At 43.5% G+C, this 23944-nt stretch overlaps 1 long non-coding RNA gene and 1 other non-coding gene across 3 annotated transcripts in view; both read right to left on the bottom strand.

The window, feature by feature from the left end:
• Positions 1 to 11962, bottom strand: part of LOC105726799 (uncharacterized) — a 34484-nt gene extending 22522 nt beyond the window's left edge. For both annotated transcript variants that reach the window (XR_001109638.2, XR_001109637.2), the window contains exon 1: positions 11867 to 11962. This is a non-coding gene — a long non-coding RNA (uncharacterized LOC105726799). The remainder of the gene's footprint in view (positions 1 to 11866) is intronic.
• On the bottom strand, positions 4365 to 4471 carry LOC135275199 (U6 spliceosomal RNA). The gene has a single exon (XR_010342897.1). It is a non-coding gene; the product is annotated as a U6 spliceosomal RNA (small nuclear RNA).
• Positions 11963 to 23944: the final 11982 nt, after the last annotated feature.

Genomic DNA, 23944 nt, shown 5'->3' with positions numbered 1-23944 from the left:
ACATTTACTGTGTCTCCTCTATTTAGAAGGGATTATGCTTTGCATTTTGGAATCATTTCCTTATTTAACCCATCTATAAAGAAGAAGCCATTTTATTTACCATTTTACAGATGAGAAAACTATGGTGCACATATTTTTTTATCTGTATCCAGGACATGAATTCTAGGAGAGCAAGTGAAGTTCCTTCATGCTCCTCTCAGCATCTGTCACAGGGCTTGGCACACATGTTTAATATGTAATTTCTGATTCATTGATTAATTAATAAGCAGAATGAAACTCTCACCCCCAACCAAAGAAAATCAAAACACCTCTCCAGTACAGGCAGAGTTTGATTCAGCCTAATGCCATTCCAGCCTGTAGGACTTGTATTCTTATGTGGCACTGGTCAGAGAGGTCCTTAGACTGAGGTCAGCCAAGGTATAGCCATGTCTCCGAGCTGGGCTGCACAGCTCTGTGGGCCCAGGGGCCAGAGTCATGCTGGGACCCAGCATCCCTCTACCCTAGGCCTTATCATACTCTTGTGGTCTTCTTCTCCTCTCTCTGTTCCCTCAAGGAGACTATGAGTGCTTTGGTGCATTATCACAGAATAGAAGTCAATAGGGGAGGGAGGGAGGGAAGGAGGGAGGGAGGGAGAGGGAGGAGATAGGCAGTAAGTGGAGCGGGTTTTAAGGTAGCACATGCGTGAGGTTCCAACACCTTGGTTTTAAAAAGCATCATCATTACTTGATGAGAAGAAGGAACAAGAGTCTTGGAGCAAAGGGACATAAGGAACCTTCCAGAAAGGAGACTTAATAGAGTTAAAAACAGGCTGGGGATGTCAGAGCTGCAGAGGCCAACTTGTGGAGAAGCCCCAAGAACCTTAATTTTTCTCGTGCTCCAGAACTCACTCTTTGCTGAGAGACACGCACATTCCTCACATGGCTGCTTTACCCTCTTCTTGTATAGGGGGCTGACTTTCTCCAGCAAAAAGCGCTGCCAGCAGCTGAAAACTTAAAACAAAGGATCTGCACAAAAGAATCCTGCACCCACTTCCTTTCGTTATTTTGGAACGATTTCACACTCTGTAGTCCTGTATGGTTTCTGCATAAATTACCCTGCAAGACCATCCTGCTATAAGAGAGCTTGCCTGACTGCCTTTGCCGGGGATTCAGAGCTGCCAGTTAAGCTTTAAGCATCTTGAAAACGTATTGTCTGGAATGAAACAACCAATTATGCTTTCAGGTTTTGTGGCATAATATCGCAGAAACCAGCAATTACAGAATCAGAGTGGCATCATGGGGTGGAAGGGAGTTAGCGTGGATTATTCTTTAAATAGCAGTTACATGAACTCATAATAAATAGGTATTAAGTGTTAAATGTATGATAAGTAATTCTTGACACGCAATTATCCAAACAGAAAAGGGAAATGTGGCAAAGTGGCATTGTCAACTTTGTGCATAGCATGCTCAGTGAGACTGGGATGTGGAGTGAATTTGTCTTTGTTCTAGCCTGCGGTGGAAGCAGGAATACAGATGCGGGCACAGAAGGGAATTTGGCTGATTCCAAAGAGACGGCAAGTTTTCAAAAGGGCAAGGCTTTTTTCCACTGGGGTGAAATGTGGCTGACCAGAAAATTCCATGACAACGAGCTCTGCTGACACACAGCCAGTTGATCAAACACATATTTAGAGAGTCCCTGCTATGAAATAATTTTCATGAATGTATCTAGCCTGGTGCTTGACAAATAATAGAGGTATAAGAAATGTTTTTTTAAATGTACCTGGCACTTAGGACCAGGGCTGCTGTGTAAGGCCTCACAGGTTGTGCACTGCACAATTCCAGGAAGCAACATTTATATAGACTATATGTGAATAGCTTTTTTTTTTTTTTTTTTTTTTTTGGAGTGGTGAGAGGTTGTGAACCTGCTTAGAAGGTACAGTAGAATTTATATCTCTGAGCTTGGTACTTCAGTTTGATTCTCACCACAGAGAATAAAATTTCATCTCGATTTTCAGCAATGTTTTTCAATGAGTAAAATCGAGGGCCAGACTACTTGATGTCAAACTCAAGCTTCCTTTACAAGCTGTGTGTCTCGGGAAAATTACTTAACCTCTCTGGACCTGTTTTTCTTGTTATAAAATATGGATAAATAATAGTATCTATTTCAAAGACTTATTGATAAAGATTAAATTATATAACATATTCATGAGTTTATGAAAAACCTTGTAATACTCCTTCCCATTTTTTCCTGGACACTCAGCTAGACTACATTTCTCACTCCCTGACACTTAGGTGTGGCCATGTGACCGAGTTCAGGCCAATAAGAATGAAGCATGACACTTCCCAGCCTGCCCCGGAAGACCCGGAATAGAATTCCAAAGCCCGAGGGATGGCAGAGTGACAAGCTGAAAGCTTCGGTCCCTCAAACATCTTGTGAAGGAAAGCTCCCTGCCAATGAGGCACATAGAACAAGAAGTAACTTTCTATTGTATCAAGCCACAGAGATTGCAGTTGACTGGGGACAGCAGTTACCATTATCCTATCTAATGCACACATTCAGAGAACATGGGCAACGTGTGTGTTTTAACCATATTACCTTGGGTGAGGTGTGAAGAGGCCAAAGATCAAAGGAGCGAAACTGGAGAGAGTTTTGCAGGCTCGTTATTCACAATTCCCTAGGTGGAACACAACTCACCATGCAGGGCTGCTGGGGGAAGCAGCACAGTCGGTCACGAGGCAGGCAAAGAGAGGGGATCTGTGGGCAGGTACCTTTACCCTCAGAAAGGAACCCCTGAGGCAGGGTAGGTAGGCTCAGAACTGGCTACTCCGAGGAATTTCCAGTGGGCTTTGGGACACAGGGACTGTGCTTGATTGTCTGGTACCTGGACTGGGGATGATTAGGGCAGGTGCACGTTGCTCTGAAGCCTGTTATGGGAGGTGGTTGGGATATGGACATAGCCAGTTGTTTAAGAGGGGAAACTGATTGGCTTCTAGCCATGTCTTCAAAACTGGATCAAGATGACATTGATAAAAACTTTATTGCAGTGTGGTTCATTGGGGTCCCGAAGTGAGCCGCACAGCCGGAGGTGAGTGGTGGTGAGCAGTGAAGCCGAGCTCCACTTCCTGTCAGATCAGTGGCGGCATGACATTCTTAGAGGAGCGCGAACCCTATTGTGAACTGCACCTGCAAGGGGTCTAGGTTGTGCGCTACTTACGAGAAGCTAATGGTAAATATCAGGTGCTTGAATCATCTCAAAACCATCTTTCTCCCTTAGGTCCATGGAAAAATTATCTTCCACGAAGTTGGTCCCTAGTGCCCAAAAGGTTAGGGATGGCTGTAATACATGATGGGCACTTCTATGAGTCAGCTGCCACTCAGGACAGGGAGAGTAGGGATGCTTTGTGCATGCCAATACTGGAACTGCATGTTGAGCTTGCAATGGTAAAATAGCCCTGGTCTGCCAGTCCAGACGAGTGGCAAACTACAAGGAAAGGTAACTGGTGCCGCTGAGAGGCAAGTCCTCCAGATGGGAGGCACTAGCAATTGCTCAGCAATCTGCAGCTCTGTACCACCACATAGCTATGCTGCTCGAGAGACCACATAGATAAGCCACGTGAAGGCATCAGACAGAGAGGGAGAGGCCCTGAGATGATACAGAGGAAGAAAGAAGCCCCGCTGAATAGAGGCGTCCTGCCATTCTTGCCCAGGTGCCAGACGTATTACTCACCCTGGGAAGCAAGCTGCCATATTGTGAGTGGCCCATGTGGTGAGGACAGGTCAGCAGCCATGTGAGTGAGGCTGAGAGTGAATTCTCCAGCAGGGTGAAACTTTCAGAAGACTACAGCTCCGGCCGGCAGCTTCCCTGCAAACTCACAAGCCAGCTTCCCACAGCTAAACCCTCAGAAACTGTGAGATGATAAATGTTTTTGTTTTGTTTTGCTTTGTTTCAAAAGAGTGTTGTTCCTGCCTTTGGCATGTTCACAGTTAGTTGGGAGTGAGATTGATGAGTGAGGCACGCTCAGAACATAGAGAAAGAAGCCTTTGCATAGGGAAGGCTCCTCCCTTGTGTGGGGAGAGTCTCAATACAGGTGACACATGTGCCAGGCCTTGCATAATAGGACAGAACATCAAAGAGGGAGCCACGGAAGGGCACTCCAGACAGAGAGGACAGCCTGTGTGGTGGCGCAGAGGCATGGAGTGCATGGCACGTTGCAGACAGCAGGCGGCTCCTGCGGTTAGAGGACAGGGAAGTTCAAAAAGAGGCATCTACAAAAGGCTTTGTTGGGAAGGACATTTTGGGTCTTTTGAAAAAGCTTGGTCTTTATTTCATGGGCAATGGAGGGTCTTTGAGGATCACAGGAAAATCTACCTGTGTAATTTTTTTTTTAAATATGGAACGCTTCACAAATTTGTGTGTCATCCTTGCTCAGGGGCCGTGCTAATCTTCTCCGTATCGTTCCAATTTTAGTGTATGTGCTGCCAAAGTGAGCACTACTTGTGTAATTTTTTAAGCTTCTCTTTTTGTCTTAATATAATTTTATTTTTCAAGAACATTCTCCATGTTACTTATAGTTACTTTGTGTAACAAGGGCCCCAGGTATCATAATCATAAAATCCTAAAACTGAGAAGGGACCATCTAATTCAACTGTTTCCTGTTTTCCATTATATAGATGAGGAAACTGAGGCCCAGAAAAAGAGAAGAATTTGGCTTCATGATGTTCATGTTCCCCTACTAGTCTTTACTCCACAAACGCCTCTGCTTATTCCAATTTTACCCAGTCTTCAAGGTCTAAGTCAAAGCCTTATTTCTCCAGAAAAACTTCACTGGTCTCCACTGGTCCCTTACCTCTCAAATCCTACAGTGTAGATAGCCTTCCTGCTGCATCTTGGCACTACTGTCTCTTCACGCCAGAGGTAGAGTTGCCTCATAAATCAGCATTTGCCACTCCCCTGCTCACAAGTCTGTAGTAATGGCTCCCAATGTGTTCACCCTGCTCTGTATCTATGTCATTGAGTAGGGACCTACCCTTGGGTAGACTGACTCTCTGCTCTGCCAGCTGACTTGCTTTGATCAATGGTATCATAAAAACTGTGATGTATGAATGACTTGAAAAGTGCTTTTAACATGAGGACTCACCCTAGCTTGCTTCTCTTAGAAGCCTGAGCCTCCATGCAAGCAAGCCCTAGCAAGTTAGTTGATGAGAAATGTAGGATCTAGTTACCTCTCTTGCACAACTGACATCCAGGAAACCCCCAGAAGCAAAGCTGTCTGGCTCACTGCATATACATCAATTAGCTCAGTCAAACCTACAGAAGAATCAGCCAGCCGAGCCCAGTCAAAGTCGCCAAATTGCACAGTCAACTACATCAGTTGTTGCAGAATCAGTTGTTGGTTTAGTTACTAAGTTTTGGGGTGATTTGTTATATGACAAAAGCTGATGAATAAACCATCATACCCGAAATAAAATCCAGAGCCTTTACCATGACCTGCAAGACTCTACATAATCTCCAAGAATGGAAACCATCTAGACACCCACAGCTTCCTGTCTACATTAATGTGACTTTACTTTCTACCTCTTAATCAACATAGCTTTACTAATCCAGGAAACTCTAGCCTAGGAAGATAAAAATTTCCACTTTATTGTTCATTCTACAGACTTCCTGAGAAACCCATCAACTCATCAACAGAAAGCAACAAACAGTTTACATCTGAAAAACTCTTTGAACCCTTTTTTACTTCAAAATTCTCACTTTACCATATCCACCAAACCTAAACTCTTACGTCACGATTCTTATCCAGTTCTAACTAAGCTCCATCATTGAAAGATTTGCCTTAAACCAGACTTCAAACATCTCATGAATATCCCAATTTTGCCCTTTCCCATCTGAGATACAACTAAAACTCTGTTGAGGTGGCATCCTTTCTTCTGTAGGTAAGAATAAACTCGGCTTTGTCTTATCAACAGGTGGTTTTGGTGATCTTTTTAGGAAGCCAGCATTCATCTTTATTTCCTGCTACTCCCCTCCACCCCTTATGTTGCTCTCAAGCCATACCAGCCTCCTTGCTCTTCCCTGAACATGGCAAGCACTCATTATCTTCAAGAGTTTATGCTTACTGTTTTCACTGTCTGGGATCCACTGTCTTTTGTATTTGTTTTTTTCATTGCTTCCTTTGTTGGGGTCTGAGTGTGAGTACCACCCCCATCCCCAGAGTCCTTTCCTAAGGAATCTCTTATTTCTAGAGCATCAGCATCCTTTGCTCTCTATCTTCTTGCTTTATTTTTACTTTTCTTCATAGCACTTAGCTCAGCTGAAATTACTATATGCACACATAAACACACACACATTTGTTTGTTTATTTTTTGTCTTCCTTCCTTATTGGAAGGTATGCTCCAAGAGGCAGGGCACACTGTATGCCTTTGGCACCGCTATAAGCTCTGTGCTTAGAAGACACAGGTTTGATAAGTACTTGCTGAGAGAACATTGGTAAGTGAGTATGAGATGCTCTTGTTGTTTTCTTAGTGTGGTTGTTGCTATTTTCATCATTCTGTTCTGTACCGTGCTTTTTCTTTCCAGAACCAAACTTCCACTGGTCTTCTGTTTCACAAATCCTTCTGAGATTCTCTTTTCAGAAATAAGCAGTTTTATACCTGCAGCCTCTTCGCTGAATCTCTGCCTCACCTATCTCTGTTGGGGACTTGGCTGTCTCCTGAAGCCACCACTTTCCCAGTAGCCCTGTGACTGGAGACTGCTGGTGTTCCTGTATACTTATGTCACGTGCGGGGAACTGGGCTGGGCATTTTCTCAACCCCCTTCCAGTTCTGGATTATTACTCTTCAACCTAACATGAAACTCCTGCTCCTCTGGCCTCATACAGCCCCTTATCCCTCCTCACTGCTGATCCTCAACTTACCTGCCCATCATTCTCTTCCCTCACTAAAGACTCAGCTTCCTGGTTCTCTTTCTTCCTCTCCCTTCCTCTCCCCAGGTATCAAGGTGACCCTACCACCCATGTGAGCACCCACCCATCCAACACTCTGGTTACATCTCCGATGTCTTCTTTGCCCATGATATTTACCTTTTCTTCTCTTCATTTACTTCATTCATTTCCATGGTGACTCTCTGGGCTCTGCATAATCTACAGCCCTTTCATTGAGGAAATATTAAACCTAAGCGTGGTACCTTCTTTTATTTTTTAAATGCATTTATATTCTCAGTTGACACATAATAATGATACATATTTATGGGGTACATAGTGATGTTTCAATACATACAATGTGTAGTGATCAGTTTTCAGGGTAATTGGCATAACTATCATTTCAAACATTTATCATTTCTTTGGGCAGGCACGGTTCTTTCTGAATATAATCTCTTATCTTTCCAAGATTCTCAGTTGGTTTCTTTCATCACATATGATCTTCAGAATCAAGGAGACCCCAGGTCCTGCCAATTCTTCCTCCTCATCCCTCTCTCCTGGTTCTATTTCTATCTCCATCAACTTGGACCTTAAAATGTATGACTTTTACATCCCCTTTACCAATAGCCTCAGCTTTCTAAACCCACTGTGCCTCTGTCACATCTGCCAGCCATGTTCTAACCTCCCTTCAGCCCTGATGTTTGGATTCTTCATGTTCACATCCTGGCCCTTGAGACCTGGGGGAGAAAATCTCCCACCTTGCAGATTGGTGCTACTACAAAGCCAAGGTCTTCAGCCTCACCTGGAGCCTCAGTGCTTTCAGAAACTACTCTGTTTCCTGAGTACTCTGTCTCCCACTCTCTGGAACATCTATTTCAAATTTCTCCACACTTCTCAAATCTCCTACTCCACCACCTCCCACTCACTGTAGGCAGATAACCTCATCTCCTACTGCACAGAAAAAAAAAAAAAAATAGAAAGCTTAGATAGGAACTCTTGCAAATAACTGATACCAGACCCACCAAGTTAACACATCTGTATCCATCCTCCCTGCCTCCTGTGACAGCGAAGAAGGAGCCCTCCTTTACCTGTGCCCCGGGTTTTTCCTCTCCTGTAACTTTTAACTCACCCTCTCTTATTGATTCTGTAGTATCTAGGTTAAATCTTTAAAGACTCCCTGATGAAAAACAAAATTCTCCTTCAACTCTCCGAACTCCCATGAGCTGCAGCCTGGCTTCCTTATGCAGCAAAGTTCTTGAACGAGGTGCTCACAATCACATCCTCATTCCCTCACTCCTCTCTCCTCCCTGGACCCACTGTGCCCAACATCTGTGCCCATGTACCTGCAAAGGCTCATCTCACCACAGGTACCAAGAGCCCCATTGACAAAAGTTTAACTCCAAGATGCTCCTTTCTGCTTCTGTCCTTGACCTTTCCAGCGTTGACAGTGAGGGCTCCGAAATCCTCCTCTCCTTGGCCTCCATGGCAATGAGCACCTAGAGTTTGTCACCCTCTTTCGCCACTCCACCTCATTCTTCTTCACGAGGGCTAGCCCTCATGTGTTGAGGCTCCTCGGGATTCTGCCTGGCTATTCTTCAGGGTGGGCTTGATGTTTTCCTCTGCCCTGTTTTGCACATTCTTATGGCTTCAATACTTTCTCTAAGCTGTTGATTTCAAAGTTGGCATTTCATCCCAGCTGTCCCTAAGTTTCAGATTGTCTTTTCAAAAGCCTGCTGGGCATCTCTATCCAGCGGTCACCCAGGCACATCAACTCATTCCAAACTGGTGACTATCTAGGTATTTCTATCTCACCCACCCCAAGGTGCTCAAGCAGCACACCTGGCATCTCCTTGGGTCATCTCTTCCCCATCTCTATACCTATTCTTCATCTAATCCAATCTACCCATTACATGTTTTGTAAATCCCTCCACCTTTCTTCAACCCCCCTGCTCATTTCCCATGTCATTAACACCTCTCTTGCAGACTCCTGGCCTCCCTCCAATCCTTGCTATGGTCTGAGGAATTTTTCTAAAGTGTGAATCTGGCCATGTCAGTCCCCTGTGTAAGGCTTTTGCATGGTTTCTTGTTGCTTTTGGGATTAAGTTCAAGTCCTTACCAAGAATCCTAAAACCTACCTTGCCTGGCCCCAGGTTACCCTCCCCAATCTAATCATACCACTCCCAAACTCATATTCCAAGTTCTAATCATAGAGCACTGTTTTCAAATCCTTGAACAAGCCAAGGGTGACTTGCCTCTGGGGCTTTTTGCTGCCATTCTTCCTGGAACACTTTCTCAGAATCCTGTTTCTCCACTCATTCCTATTTGTCTTTCTGATGCGAATCCACTGGTCCTCTCCTCCAGGAAACCTTCCCTGTTCTCACAGGCTGGATGAGAGCCCCTCCTCTGTATCCTATATTTCTTGGGCACACGATAATTCTGTACATTTGAAGCTCATTCTACTCTTTCTACTTCCTCTGTCCCAGCACTTGGTACAGGAGATTGTAGCAGCCTTTTTATTGGTCAGAGCAGTCTATAGGACCAGAAGCTTCATGAGGCCACACCCTAACTTCCAACACCAGCATCCACAATGCCCAACAGAGAGCCCAGGCAAACACTTATCATAGCATATAAATTAAATTACAAGGGGTCCATGATAATGGGGGGATTGGACATCATCAACTTATTCTACTGTTTTCCTTGAGCTCTGCTCAGCATGCAAGAAGGGCTGGAAACTGACAGGTTTACTCAAACTGTACTTTGGTTTTCACAGCACTGAAAGTCCAAAGTGGTTTGACCATTTATTTTATTAAACGGACAAAATGCTGGAGTCATTTTATGCACCCTAAACATTTGGTGTATTTTTTTTCTCATTTCATATGCATTATATGCATAAAGTAAGCATTTGCCAAATACAGGGAAACAACAGCAAAATGAAATCACCCCACAGCGCCACCATACAATAATACCTGTTATTATATTTTTAATGTGCATTCTCCTAGTAATTTTTTTTTTTTTTTTTTTTTTTTTGAGATGGACTCTCACTCTGTCACCAGGCTGGAGTGCAGTGGCACCATGTCGGCTCACTGCGACCTCTGCCTCCCGGGGTCAAGAGATTCTCCTGCCTCAGCCTCTGGAGGAGCTGGGACTACAGGCACATGCCACCACACCCAGATAAGTTTTGTATTTTTAGTAGAGACAGGGTTTCACCATGTTGGCCAGGATGATCTCTATCTCTTGACCTCAAGATCTGCCTGCCTAGGCCTCCCAAAGTGCTGGGATTACAGATGTGAGCCACCATGCCCTGCCCTCTCCCAGTAATTGTTTCTATTCACTATCCACCTTTTTTTCTTTGACAAAAATAGGACCTATGGCACATGCCGTTTTGTAGCTTTTTTTTAAACTTAGCAGTGTGAGAATGAACATTTTTCAAAGTCAATGTAGACTCTTCTCTTGGTGCATGGATTTAGTGAATGCCCCGTGTTTTATCACATGGGTGTGTCTACTTCATTAAATTCTCAGCCAAAGGAAATAGAACCTTTGAGTTTCCTTGTCGCCCACCCCCGCTTTTTTTTTTTTTGCTGGACAAACCTCTTTATAACTTCAGCTTTGCAAACATCCATTTGGGTTTCCTTAGACTAAACAGTGGTCATTATTAAGGCTTTTAATACATATCCAGAAATTCTGAATCAATTAGCTCTCACTAGGTGGTATGGGTGGGTTTATATCATTAAAAGCTTAAGCATATATTTGTGACTTAGCAAGCCAATTATTATTAAAATTTGTGTCTTTTATTATAGGGGAGTAGAATTTCTTAAAATATATTTATTGGGCACACAGTCACTCTGTACATTTGACTGTTACATTCACCTCACCCTAATTTTCACACTTAACAGGCATCTGAATTAGCAACACCCAAACCAACTTCCATCTGAGTAGGGCTCTTATGTGCAGATTTTCTGTACATTTCTTCATACAACATGGAAGTGTCAGCAGGATGGCCCATGGATCCTTCGGGAATGAAGTTCATTCAGCAGACCTTTAGGGAGGTCTACCATGCTCCAGTCCCCATTTGAGGCACTGAGGCCAAGGTCTAGTGAGCAGAGAGCCAAGGTCCTTTTCCCCCAGCTGTCTACATTCCAGTAGGAAACACTATTTAAAAGTCAACAAATAAAGAAAATAGGATGGTTTCAGCAGTGACAAATAAATGAAGAAACAAAATGTGGTGTAAAAGAGAGTAGTTGTGGGTAAGTGTGGCGCACTCAGGTGAGGTCTTTCTGAGAAGGGGACCTTTGGGCTAAGCCTCGAGTGTCAGGAGGTATCAGATCTGGGAGAAGTACGTTCCAGGAAAAGAGAATGAAAATTGCACAAATTTGGCACATTTAAGCATCGGAAAGGAGGCTAGGGTGTCTTAAACATAGAGAAGGTGGTGAAGAGAGAATTGTAGAAAATTATGTCTGAGATGTAGAAAGGGACTAGAAAAATTAGAGCTCTGGGAGCCATGAAGAAGAATTTTGAATATATAATATATACCAAGCACTTACAAATTTCTAATTTCATGCTCTTCTCAAAATCCTGGGAGTATTGAGTATGACCACTTTATGTAGTTCCTGGGACAGATTAGGCTCTCAGTCAATATTTGTCAAGAGAAAAAAATGAAGAAATAAACAGATAAAAATTAAAAAAGAGTAAACTGAAACACAAGCCCAGAGCTGTCTCCTCTCTGAAACCCCGCTGCTGGCTTTGAAGTTGATAAAGTAGTCACACAACTATTGAAAGACGTCTTCAGATTCACTCAAACTGCAGAAGTTTCTTCGTTCAAATTCCTATCCTGACAGCAATAATTGTGAGAGAAAGAGAAGTCACAAAGAAAGAGATTTGACAGACTTTGAGTGAAATACAGCAGAGCACCCTGAAGCACTCATTTGGTTAATTGTGAGTGGAACTATTTGAGCAAAGTATCTTGTGCCTACCAGCAACTGCAGGCGCAGGCGGAGAAGCTTGCAGGAGTCTTTCACCGAATTTGGTCCTGAAAGTTCCCCAGAAGCTGGCACTGCTTCCCTTCCCTTGTTCCTTGTAGTCTGTGCTTTGATGGCGGAAACGTTATGACAGCTGTGAATTTTTTTTTTTTTTTTTTTTTGGCAAATGTATCTACTCAGGCGGATTTCCTGTTTTCTTCCCTTCTCAACAGATACTAGGAAACTTAGCAGAACTGTCTCTGAGTTTATTATTTCAAGGATTTAATAGATGAATCCTGGTTTATAGAACAGAGACCAGAACTTCAAAAACCTCTATTGATTATACTATTCATGCATTCAATTTTTTAAAGCATAATACACTGTGTTAGAGAAACAAGATAAATATAATCTGTGCTTTCATAGAACTTACAGCTAATTATATAGGCGATAATTAAGCTACAAGTATGATAAAGACTGAATAAAAAATTCAGGAAGCTGAGAAAAATGTAATGAGAGAAGTTAACTTCAGTGTAAGGATCAGAGAAGTCTTCCTGGGGAAACTGATTTTGAACTGATTTTAAACAACAAATAGAAATGAACTATGTGTACCAGATTAGGGTACTAGGAGAAGGCAGGCATCCAAACACAGGGACCTGTGGATCCCGGAGTGGGGAGGACATGCTAAGCTGGAGAAGTGAAAGAAGGCCAGAGGCTGGAGCTTAGGAAACAGGAGAAGGTTTAGGAGGTAAAGGTCAAGAAAAGGCAGATGATCAGCCTAATGTAGGTCATGTCAGGGAATTAAAAGTTTCATCCAAGGAGCACTGGAATATTGGTTAGCTATTGCTGTATAACAAATCACCCCACATCTCAATGACTTAAAGCAGCAATCAGTTAGAAATCATATGTCTATGGATCAGCTAGGAATGACTGATCTAAGTTGTGCTCACTTGGTCTTGGCTGTGCTCGGTTGAGTTTATCTGTGCTCAGTTGATCTTGGCTGTGCTTGGTTCATTTTGGCTGTGCTCTCTCCTGTGCCTGCAGGTCAGCTGGAGCTCTGCTCTAGCAGATCATGCTGCTCTGACTGCAGCATGTCGGCTGGGGAAGCTCTTGTTTGCAGATCTAATCATCTTAGGGCCAGTGTATCCAAGGAAGTTCACTTTATGAAGACAGCAGAGGCACGAATGCCAGGCAGAAGCATGCCAGGCTGCTGTCACTTCCATCTCATTTTAGTGGCCAAAGCAAGTCACATGGTCAAGTTTAGAGTCAAGGGGCAGGAAAATAGACAACCCCTTTCGTGAGAAGACTCGAGAAATCACTTGGTGAAGGGTAAGGGTAAAGACAGAGAGATGAAGAACTGGGGCTGCTAATGTAATATACTATACATAGGAAGTCAATGCAAATTTTTAGGATGGTGATTGACATGTCATCTAAGTAAATTTTCTGCAGCACCAAAAATCTTTTAGAGGGGCCTGAATATGGCTTTGTGCTATGTCCTACACTTACCTATCATCCTAAGGTCTGTCCTGGATTCATAAAATCACAGAATCTTCTTAATTCCTCCATTTTATGCTTTTAAAACCATCCTCTCTCCTCCCTTACTGGTAGTGAATGGTACTTTAGTTTCCATTCCTATCATCCCTTCCCTGGATTATCAAAAGTGTTCCAACTAATATCCCTTTAGTATCTCCTCCTCCAGCCCACTTCCACATTACTCCAGAGTGGCCTTTGATCCTATCTCTCCCATAACATAGGGTTTCCCCTTCTTGGCTTGACATTCAGGCCCTTCTTACAACAGTGCCACGTTTCCTCTCCATGCACTCTGTCTTACGTGCCCTGTGATCCAGATGTAACTGAGCCACTCATCTTTCAGCTGTCCTCACTTGGGTATGTTTCTGTGCCCCTGTACACTTTCATTTCCTCCTGATTTTCTGTCTAGAATTTCTCTACCTCTAATTGTCTATCTGGAAAAGTTCTCATCCTTCAAGATCCAACTCAGTGGTTACCTTCTCTTTATTATTCCTGCTCATCTTCCAGGGAGGAAGTATTACCTTCCCTTCTCTGCTACTCTACTCAGTCCTAGCCATTGTGTATGCAATTGTTTGTATCCAGTCCTGTCTCCTCTTAAATGGTTGGGGATATATACACATTTGCCTATGTAAGAGACAAATCATATATATAGGAAGAAAGCATTAACATTTAATTTTATTTCCACGTATTCTTGCAAGTATGCTTTAAAAAATTATATTTCTTGTACATGGTTTATAATATATTCATGAAGAAGCACAGGAATATAATTTATGACTAATAAATAGAAATACTATTGAAGATACAAGCTCAAAACGTGTATAGATTGGTTTTTGGAAACCACTCTTTTTTTAAATATATATTTTATTGCATTTTAGGTTTTGGGGTACATGTGAAGAACATGCAAGATTGTTGCATAGGTACATACATGGCAACGTGATTTGCTGCCTTCCTCCCCATCACCTATATCTGGCATTTCTCCCCATGCTCTCTCTCCCCAACTCCCCACCTCCTGCTGTCCCTCCCCTAGTTCTCCCCCACAGACCCCAGTGTGTGATGCTCCCCTCCCTCTGTCCATGTGTTCTCATTGTTCAAAACCCTCCTATGAGTGAGAACATGCAGTGTTTGATTTTCTGTTCTTGTGTCAGTTTGCTGAGAATGGTGGTTTCCAGGTTCATCCATGTCCCTACAAAGGACACGAACTCATCATTTTTTATGGCTGCATAATATTCCATGATGTGTATATGTGTCACATTTTCCCTGTCCAGTCTGTCATCGATGGATATTTGGGTTGGTTCCAGGTCTTTGCTATTGTAAACAGTGCTGCAATGAACATTCATGTGCATGTGTCCTTATAACAGAACCACTCTTATACTCTCTCCTCGATAGGATGTTTCATCTTCACCAAAACTATGGCTAGAATCTTTCCAAAAGCAGTAGCAGGGGAACTCCCACAAGGAAGTGTCTCAAACCAACCCAAGATAGCTCTGGTTGGAATTCCAAAGAAAGGAACACTAAATGCCAGGATGATTAATCCAAAGTATTTATTAGGGGAATTTACAGAGTGGTCTGCTGGGTCCTCATGATGGACAGCAGGAGAAAGATGTTCTATGTTCTAGGTATGTCTGCAGTTAGGGCAGTTAGGGGTTGAGGTATGGAATTTAGATGAAGGTTTGAGGAATTTGGCTCGGGCCGAGGCCAGTTTCTTTCAGTGTTTTGTGCAACAGTCTAGACATCTTTAACAATGCCTGGGAATGTTCATGACCAGGGATGGGATTCAAAGCTTGCAGGAAAATCATGCAGCTGGCCAGCTCACAAAGTGGTCAAGGCACCCTGCGCTTCTCCTTTAGGACACAGAAAGTGGAGGGAACTGGGGAACCCTATATGGGACCTCAATATCATAACCAAACTTGAACTCATTAAGTTTTAAATGGAAGCCAATAGCTTTAAAGTACAAGGAGATTTTTATCACAATGGGGAGCAAAACTGTCAGCCAAGTAAGCCTTCCTCCTCCCCGCCAAATCCCCTGCCATATACAAGCAAAGAGCTATTGAGGAAAGATTTTATAAAATATTGTAGTTTTTCCAGACTTCTGAAAATAAATTAAACACTGGTTCTAGGTGGGTGATAAAGACATCTCTTCCAACTGTTGTGGATGAATCAAGGGTTTGTATTCCCTAGAACCAACATAAATCATGCCTGAAGAATGAATCCCAGGGAAAGATTGGCATATGTGCCTCTTCTCATGATCTGTCTCAGAGCATTGGTTTATACAGAGAAAGCCCATAGTCCCTACCTCTCCGGTATAAACATAGTTGGGAGGAAGAACATGGATTTAAGACATTAGCTGTGCAAATAATCCTAATTTAAGAGACTTTCTTCTCATTTCCAGGCCAGTACGTTGACATCCTGTTTTATGATTGCCAGAAACAGAAGTGCTTACTTAGATGACCTTGCCACTAGAACACGATGACTCTTTACTACATTTAATAGCAAGAGCTGACTGCCCCAGAAACATAGACTGTTTCTAACAACAACAATAATGGTTAAGCTTTTCTAAATACACACAGTGTCCTGGGCTCTCTCTTACTAGCATTATCACTCTTACTCTGCACAATATCCCTGGCACAGATGCTTTCATTATTCCCACTTTATAGATCAGAAAACTCAAAGCTTGGGTGGCTTGTCCCAGGCTATACAACTAGTCAGTGGCTGAGCAAGGATTAACACCCAAGTGTGTCTCAATCTACCATGAACATTTTTAACCATTTTGCTACTGTAGCTCTAAAAATAAATCAATTAATCTGCATGAAGGGGCTGATTAAGGATTTTAAGAATTTTAGTCAGTCACACTGTCTCCTAGAAGGAGGGAGAATGGGGCACGCTGGTCAGGGCAAGAAACTGAATAGGAAATCTGGAGATCCAAGTTGGCTCTGCACCTGCTCTTGCCTGGACAAGTGCTCTAAATCCTACTCCAGCCAATTCCTCGACACCTATGATGCCCATAACATGGCAGTGGACACTGTGTCCTGAAACCCACACCACACCAAGGTCTTCATGTCCTGCAGCTCCGACTGGACAGTGAAGATCTGGGACCACACCATCAAGACCCTGATGTTCATCTATGACCTGAACTCAGTCACAGGCGATGTGGCCTGGGCACCACACTCTTCTACCGTGTTTGCAGAAGTCACCACAGATGGGAAGGCCCATGTGTTCGACTTGGCCATCAACAAGTATGAGGCCATCTGCAACCAACCTGTGACGGCCAAAAAGAAGAACAAGATCACTCACATACAGTCCAGTCCCATCCACCCCATCACCATTGTGGGCGATGACTGCAGGCACATCATCTGCCTCAAGCTCTCACCCAATTTACCCAAGATGCCAAAGGAAAGGAAGGGGCAGGACGTGGAGAAGGGTCCAGCTGTGGAGATTGTGAAACCAGACAAACGGCTGAACCTGGTGAGGGAAGTGAAAACCAAGACCTGAGGGCTCGCCCTCAGTCTCCATCCCATTGCTTGAATCCAGTACTCATAGTGCTTGACCCTAGTACCCAGCCCAGCCTTAGCACCCAGCATGTGACCCCACCCTTGATTAAGTCCCAGCATTTGCTCTTCTTCTTCTGCTCCTCAAGGTCCCAGCACTTTACCCCAGGACTTGGCCTTCAACCATTACCCCTCTAACTTTGCCCAAATAAACCTGTCTGGAAACCCCGCCCCCCATAAAAAGAATTTTTCCCAGCTGTAAAATTCTAAAATAATATGAAAACGTGAAATATTATGCAATGTATTCTGAAATCAAGGAACAATGTCTCCGTGTGGTAGTCACAGTTTCGGGAGCCTCATGCCTCAGCATCCCATGTAGGGAATCAGATACTCAAGGTTACCCATATAGGTCACATACCCCCAAGAAAACACCGCTGTGTCCCCACCATCAGACAGTTGGAAACCGTTTCAGAAAATAGAGTAATGACATTGGTTACAATGAGGATCCAGGGCACATGTGACTTCCTTCCTGCTGTTTTCTCCTTGCCAGATGTGGAAATGAATGTCTTAATGTGGGGAAATTTTGGTAATTGCCAAAGATGACTATTGTAGCTTTTTTCAGAAACAAGGACTCATTTTTAGAAAAGAAAAAAATAAAAAAGATTGCATAATGTGTAAGTGGAAATTCACAAGCAGGCAGGCAACACACACACTAGATGCTTCTCTCTGCTGTAGACAAATAATAAATTCCAGATTAAATACTAGTTTTATTACGTTCCCAGATGGCAGGACATCTTTATGGAGTTTAATTTTTTTAACAAATTGTGTATTAATTAAACATTTCTAGGGAGTGTTTCATGAAACAGAACAAAGCTAAGAAGTCTTGATAGAGTATTTAATATAAAGGGAGTGGCATGAACAAAGGTTATTCATTAGTAGGAGGGAAATGGAAAAATAAGAACTGATGAAGGTCATGGGCATGAGAGTAATTCCCCTCAACCTGCAGGATTCTGCCTTTGTCTTCACATGGCCTTTTCTCTATGCTCACATGTCCTTGGTGTCTCTTCTTCTTTTCAGAACAACAGTCTTATTAGATTGGGGCCCCAATCTACCTTAATCACTTCTTTAAAGACCTGGGTGATGGAGGAAATGGGAAAGTGGTGGCCAGAGTCCACGTTCTAGAGCTCTATCATTCCCATAGTGGCCATAACAATAATAATGGTTAATAATGATACATTATACACTAGAAAATGGCTAAGACAGTAGATATTAAATCTTCCCATTGCATAAAAATAATAACCATGTGAATTGATGAATATGTTAATTAGATTGATCTAATCATTTCACACTGTATACATATATCAAAATATCACAGTGCATGCAGTAAATATATACTACTTTTGTTTGTCAATTATCCCTTAATGAAGCCTGTGTCAAAGGGGACCTTATCTCCTTATATTCTGAGATACTGAGGGTTGGGGCTTCAGCATGAGGATTTTGGGAGAACACAATTCAGCCGGAACATGTCACCATCCTGCTTACTTGGAACTTCTCTTCCAAGCTCTGGCCTCATATTTTCTGTTACTCACTGAAAATGTTCATATCACCTTATTTAACAAATTCATTCAGTTATTCAACAAATGATATTTTGGGCAGTCTTTATGTGACTGCCATTGTTTTAGATGTTGGGGATGCAGTGGTGAAGGAAGCAGATGAAAACCCCTGCCTTCATGGAATTGAATTCTAACAGCAAGAGGCAGACAAAATAATAGGTTAAATTAAATGCGTAATTTGATAGATGGTAAAACGTGCTTAGGAGGGAAGGAGGATAGGGAGGGCTGAGGCAAGAGGGGCAACCATAAAAATGATCGTCGGTGAAGGTCTCGCAAAGAAGGCGAAATGATGGTGGGATCTGACTTAAGACTGAAGAAGGTAAGAGAACAAGATTTAGAATTGGGGTTTGAGATCCTTGCAAGAAATGAAGGAGGGGATTTTTTTTAATTGGGCAGTGGGATGCCTGATAGAAAGCTTAGCTGAGAATTAATCTGGAGATACTAGTTCTCAAGTTCAAGTTTTTACAGCCTCACGTTCAACATGCCAAAACCTAAACTTGTCACCTGCAGAAACAGCACAGTTTCTTTGATTCAATGATTCTTTGTGTGTCCAGGCTGGGCCCAGGCCAGGTACTCACTGTGTGCCTGTTGGATGAACAAATGAGCATCTGCTCTGGGCTCTGGGAAAACAAGGATTAATAAGAAAGAGCTCCTCCCTTCAGGGCAAAGACAGCATCTTAGACTGCATTCCCCAGACACAGTCTCTGAGACAAGGGTTCGGATCAAGTCAGTAATTTAGGAAGTGAAGAGAAATACTGGTAGGGGTGTGAGGGGGTGAGATAGAAAAGATAGACAGCCAATTAAAAGGGGCATTATCAAGCCAGCTAGTGTTGTGGCCAACTGGAGCTTTATTAAGCCAGAGAAATTCCAGGAGCTTCTCTGGGTTAATAAAGCCTTCCCTTCCCTCCGCCCTCCCCGCCCCCTCTGCCCTCCCCCCTCCCCCCTCCCCCCCTGCCCTCCTCCCTCCCCCCTCCCCCCTCCCTTCTCCCCTCTCCCCTCTCTCCTCTCCCCTCTCCCCTCCCCTCCCTTCCCTTCTGAGTCACAGCTCATAATTACGCAGCCCAAGGGTGAGAGAGTGGAGGCATTTACACACCACCAGGTTTGGTTGAGACCTCTTCCTGGAAGGCATCAGTTTCCTGAGCTCCAGTAGCAAGAGAAAGTCCTCAGGCAGCAGAAGATGTGCCCTGAGAGGATAATTGGAGAGTGGGACGTAGACACCTATGGTCTTGCACCCAAACCCTGATCTATGGGACTGTACCTGGGGGAATCCAGTCTCAGACCTTCAAATGGGTGAAAAAGCAAATACAATGTAATGTGGCAAGTTGTTGGCAGAGCTCAGCTGTTATGGGCCATATTGAGTTAGCCTTGGGACCTAACATGTGACTTGGCTCAGCCTATGTATAAACAAACATTTGTTAAATAAATGGACAAAGTGCTACAGGAAACACAAAGGAGAGAACATCCATTTCCCCAACACTTTCACCACAGACGCTGGCTAGTGCTTTCCCTTTCTCTGCTCTTCCCATTCAGACCACACCGCCCGGCCTCCTCTGCAGGTAGATGGGGCCACGGGACTGAGTCCTGGTCAATGCGATGTGGTCAGAAGGGACGTCCCTACTTCCAGGCCTAGCCCACTAAACCCTCCCGAGCACAATCCTCATGACTTCTCATCTTCTGGCTGAATGGAGCAATCTCTGAAGCCTAGAGAAGGACTCAGCCAGGAGATAGAAGGACAGCAGGTCCCCAAGCTTGTTACTTGAAGGAGAACATTGTTATCAGGAACACTTGTGTTGAGTGCTTGTTGAAAAAGAAGTCAACCTACTTGGTTAGACCACTGAACTTTAGGAACTGTTTGTTACAGCAACTAGCCTACCCTCATTCTGTGGGTGCCCTGTGTATATGTTTGAATGAACGCTGATGGAAAGAGATTGTCCATTTCACTCTACTCAAAGTTGGCAGTGCTAGCAGAAATGTCTGAAGTTGGTGCATTCCTGGCAATAGCAGAAGGGAGAGGTGAAATGACATGAGTAACCAATTCATTTCATTCCTAGGGTTGCCCAAGGCCAGCCCTGCTATCAGCCCTATAAGCAGAGCCTGTCTTATTTAAATTTCTCCTGCATAAACGAATGCCTGTTTTCTTTTATCCAAATATAAATGGAAAAAATTTGGCCTCCTGTCTGCATAAAATTACCTCTCATGCACCTGACGGTTATGATTAAGTTACCTCCTTCACCTTTTCTCCCAAGTTCTCATTTTATTTCATAAGTCAGTATGGAAACTAGTTTTGCAATTTCAGCTCCTTGGAAAATTAAGCAGTTTTGCAACGAATCAGCATTGTAGGAAAACCAGTAGCTGAGGCTGAGCCAATAGGAAGTGAGAGGTTTCTTCCGGAATCAGCTAGCTGATTTTCCTTGGGAGGCTGAGGTAGGCCACGGCCCAGAGATTTCTAAGAGGAAGACTAGAGCTCCGAGAGGGACGTATGGCAACTGACTTTGTGCCAGGCACTTTATACTCTTTTCATCTTACTTAATTCTGGCAACTATTCTAAGAGTAGGTATTATTATTGTCATTTGACAGACAAGAAAACTAAGAAACAAACAGATGGAATCACCTACAAAAAGGTACATTACTAATATGTTATGTGATCACAACTGGAACCCAATGCTGCCTATTTCTGCTATGGCATCGTCTTGCTGTCTTGAGCTAGTTGCATACTGTTATGGGTTGAATCGTGTCCCCACAAAAGATACTAAAGTCCTAACTGAGTAAGTGTGAATATAAGTACTCTGGAAATAGAGTATCACAGATGATCAGGATGAGGTCATGACAGTGGGCCTTAGTCCAAGGTAACTGGTGTCCTTATAAAAAGAAATTTGAGCCAGTTATGGTGGCTCAGGCCTATAATCCCAGCACTCTGGGAGGCCAAGGCAGGAGGATTGCTTGAGCCTAGGAGTTTGAGACTAGCCTGGGGAACATAGAGAGACCCTGTGCATACTAAAAACAAAAAAATTAGCCAGGCATGGTGGCACGTGCCTGTGGTTTCAGCTACTCAGGAGGCTGAAGTGGAAGGATTTCTTGGGCCCTGGGATGTCAAGACTGCAGTGAGCTGACATCACAACACTGCATGTCAGCCTAGGTGACGGCAAGGACTTGTCTCAAAGAAAAAGAAAAGGAAAGAAAAATGGAAGAAAGAACAAATGAAAAAATGAAAGAAGGGAGAGAGGGAGGAAGGGAAGAAAAAAAGGAAGAGAGGAAGGGAGGGAGGAAGGAAGGAAGGAAGAAGGAAGGAAGGAGGTTGGTTTGGACAAAGACACATGCAGCTAAAAGATGATGTGAAGATATAGGGAGAGGATGGTCATCTACAAGCCAAGGAATGCCTGCAGCTACCAGAAGTTAGGAGAGCGGCCTGGAACACACCCTTGCTCACAGTTCTGAGAAGGAACCAACCCTGTTAGAAGCTTGATTTTGAATTTCTAACCTCCTGAACTATAAACCAGTAAATTTTTGTTGTCAAAGCCACCCAGGCTGTGGTACTTTGTTACGGCAGTTCCAGGAAATGAATGCATTTACTACAGTGGAGTCTCGATTTTCTCATCTGCATAGTGGAAAGAGGAACAGTATCTCTTTGGGAAGCTTTAAGGTCTGTTGAATGAGATAATACATGCACCACATCCAAAATAGCTCAATAAATAAAGGAGGTTACTAGTAATCTTATTCTGCAGGAAAAACTCCCCCTCTGACAGAAAAAGCCACCACTGGTTTTGTTTTCTTCTATCTTTGGGAGAACATTTTCTTACTCTCTGGGGTTGCCTAGTTTTCTATGGAATTTCTTTAACAATACAGGATTAACCAACAAAATGAGAATAACATTATTTATCTGACAGGTTTAGGTAAGAAATAAAGCAAAGCATATATGTTAAGATTTTTAGCAAAAGGTCACATTGTGTTCAACTGTGAAGAAACATGATTACTGGACCCCAGGGTTCTGTTTTGCTGATGAAATGTTTATGACGCTGTGACCCCAGTGCCCAGCCTCAGAGCAGGCTCTCGCTCCAAGAGACACAGTCCAGCCACCAAAAGGTATTTTCAGTATAAGCCAAATTCTTTCCTTTGCTTCTCCAGTGCAGGAAAATCCTTTTTTTTTTCCAGTCTTCTGAAGCCCTCCTTTCTGGTCCCACATTCTGCAGCCTGCTTCCTGGCTTCCAGCTGCCAGATTCTCCAAAACACACCACCTTCTGCCTTTTCCGCTGTTCCTCCCTCTCTCTCTTGCCTCCTCTCCTCCCCATCCACATATGTTCTCCTTTCCCTGTTCCCGTCATGTATAATAGAAGTTAAACAAGCCGCCAGGCAAAGGTGGAAGAAGAGAGAACACTCCACCCGCTTTAGCAGCAGGAGGAAGAGGGAACACTGAGAATACTTGTGTGTTCATAATTTTTGTTCCATTACAAGGAATGGGTGCCTCTCAAGCTACAAGGTGGGGCAAGGCTATTTTGATGAAAGGAACAATGTTAAAATCACAGTCAGTATGATCTGAATTTCAATCCCAAATCTGACAAACGCCTACTGGGCATGCATTTAACTTCTCGTAACCTCTGCAATATGAGGATACGAATGCACATTTCACAAGGTAGGCTGAGGATCAAATGAGATAACAAGTGCAAATCACCCGTGTTATCTCACCATAGTGAATGAGAAAAGACTCAGAGGAGAGCCACAGAATGCAGATTTTTAGACCACACGTGCATGTCCCAAACGGCCCACAAGGAAAGAGGGAGTTTCCCCCACTCAATATTAAACAAAAAGAAGTAGGATTCACTCTGATTGAATCAATTTGGGTCACTTGCCCACATCTGGAACAAATAGTGTTACTGGGAGAAAGCTTTGCCCTGACTGGCTCTGGCTGGGTTCCTGCCATCTCTGGGCCATCATTAAGATTGTCGTAGTCCAATGAGGGTCCAGCCCTGGGGTGGGGGTGTGCTAACAGAGAAGGGGAGGCGTAGTAAATAGAATTCTCCCTACACTTCTCTCTGGTCAGTGAGGTGCCCCCACCCTCCCTGTTTTATTTTCATGCAGTATGAGTTGGAGCACAGTGTTCATTCCAGATCTGAAAGGCTGTTTAGAAAGTTGTATATCTAATCAGCAGGGAGGCCAGCTATTTACAAGCTAACAACCCAAAGAAACTGTTTCTTTCCCATCCAGATCTGGTAAGTCTTCCAAAGGAAGCTTCTCTGGGTCCCTAGATCTTTCTCCACAGCTCAACCCTGCTTGTGACAAGCAGAAAAGTCCCACCATGAGTGACAATAGAGACTCATATTTATGAACTACTTTGCAATTTGCAAAAGCCTTTCACATCTGCTATCCCAGCTCATTAATGAGGGATGCTGGGGAGGATGTTGGTTTATGGATTTCAGAACCACATTGTACTAAGGATGGAAAGAAAGGACTCTGAGGATGTGAGGTTCTGTGAG

This window comes from Aotus nancymaae, unplaced genomic scaffold (genome assembly GCF_030222135.1).
Source record: "Aotus nancymaae isolate 86718 unplaced genomic scaffold, 86718_ANA_hifiasm-v0.15.2.pri h1tg000015l_1, whole genome shotgun sequence".
Classification (NCBI taxonomy): Eukaryota; Metazoa; Chordata; class Mammalia; order Primates; family Aotidae; genus Aotus; species Aotus nancymaae.
The sequence above is the reverse complement of the archived record's forward strand: the minus strand, read 5'-3'. Positions and strand labels throughout refer to the sequence as shown.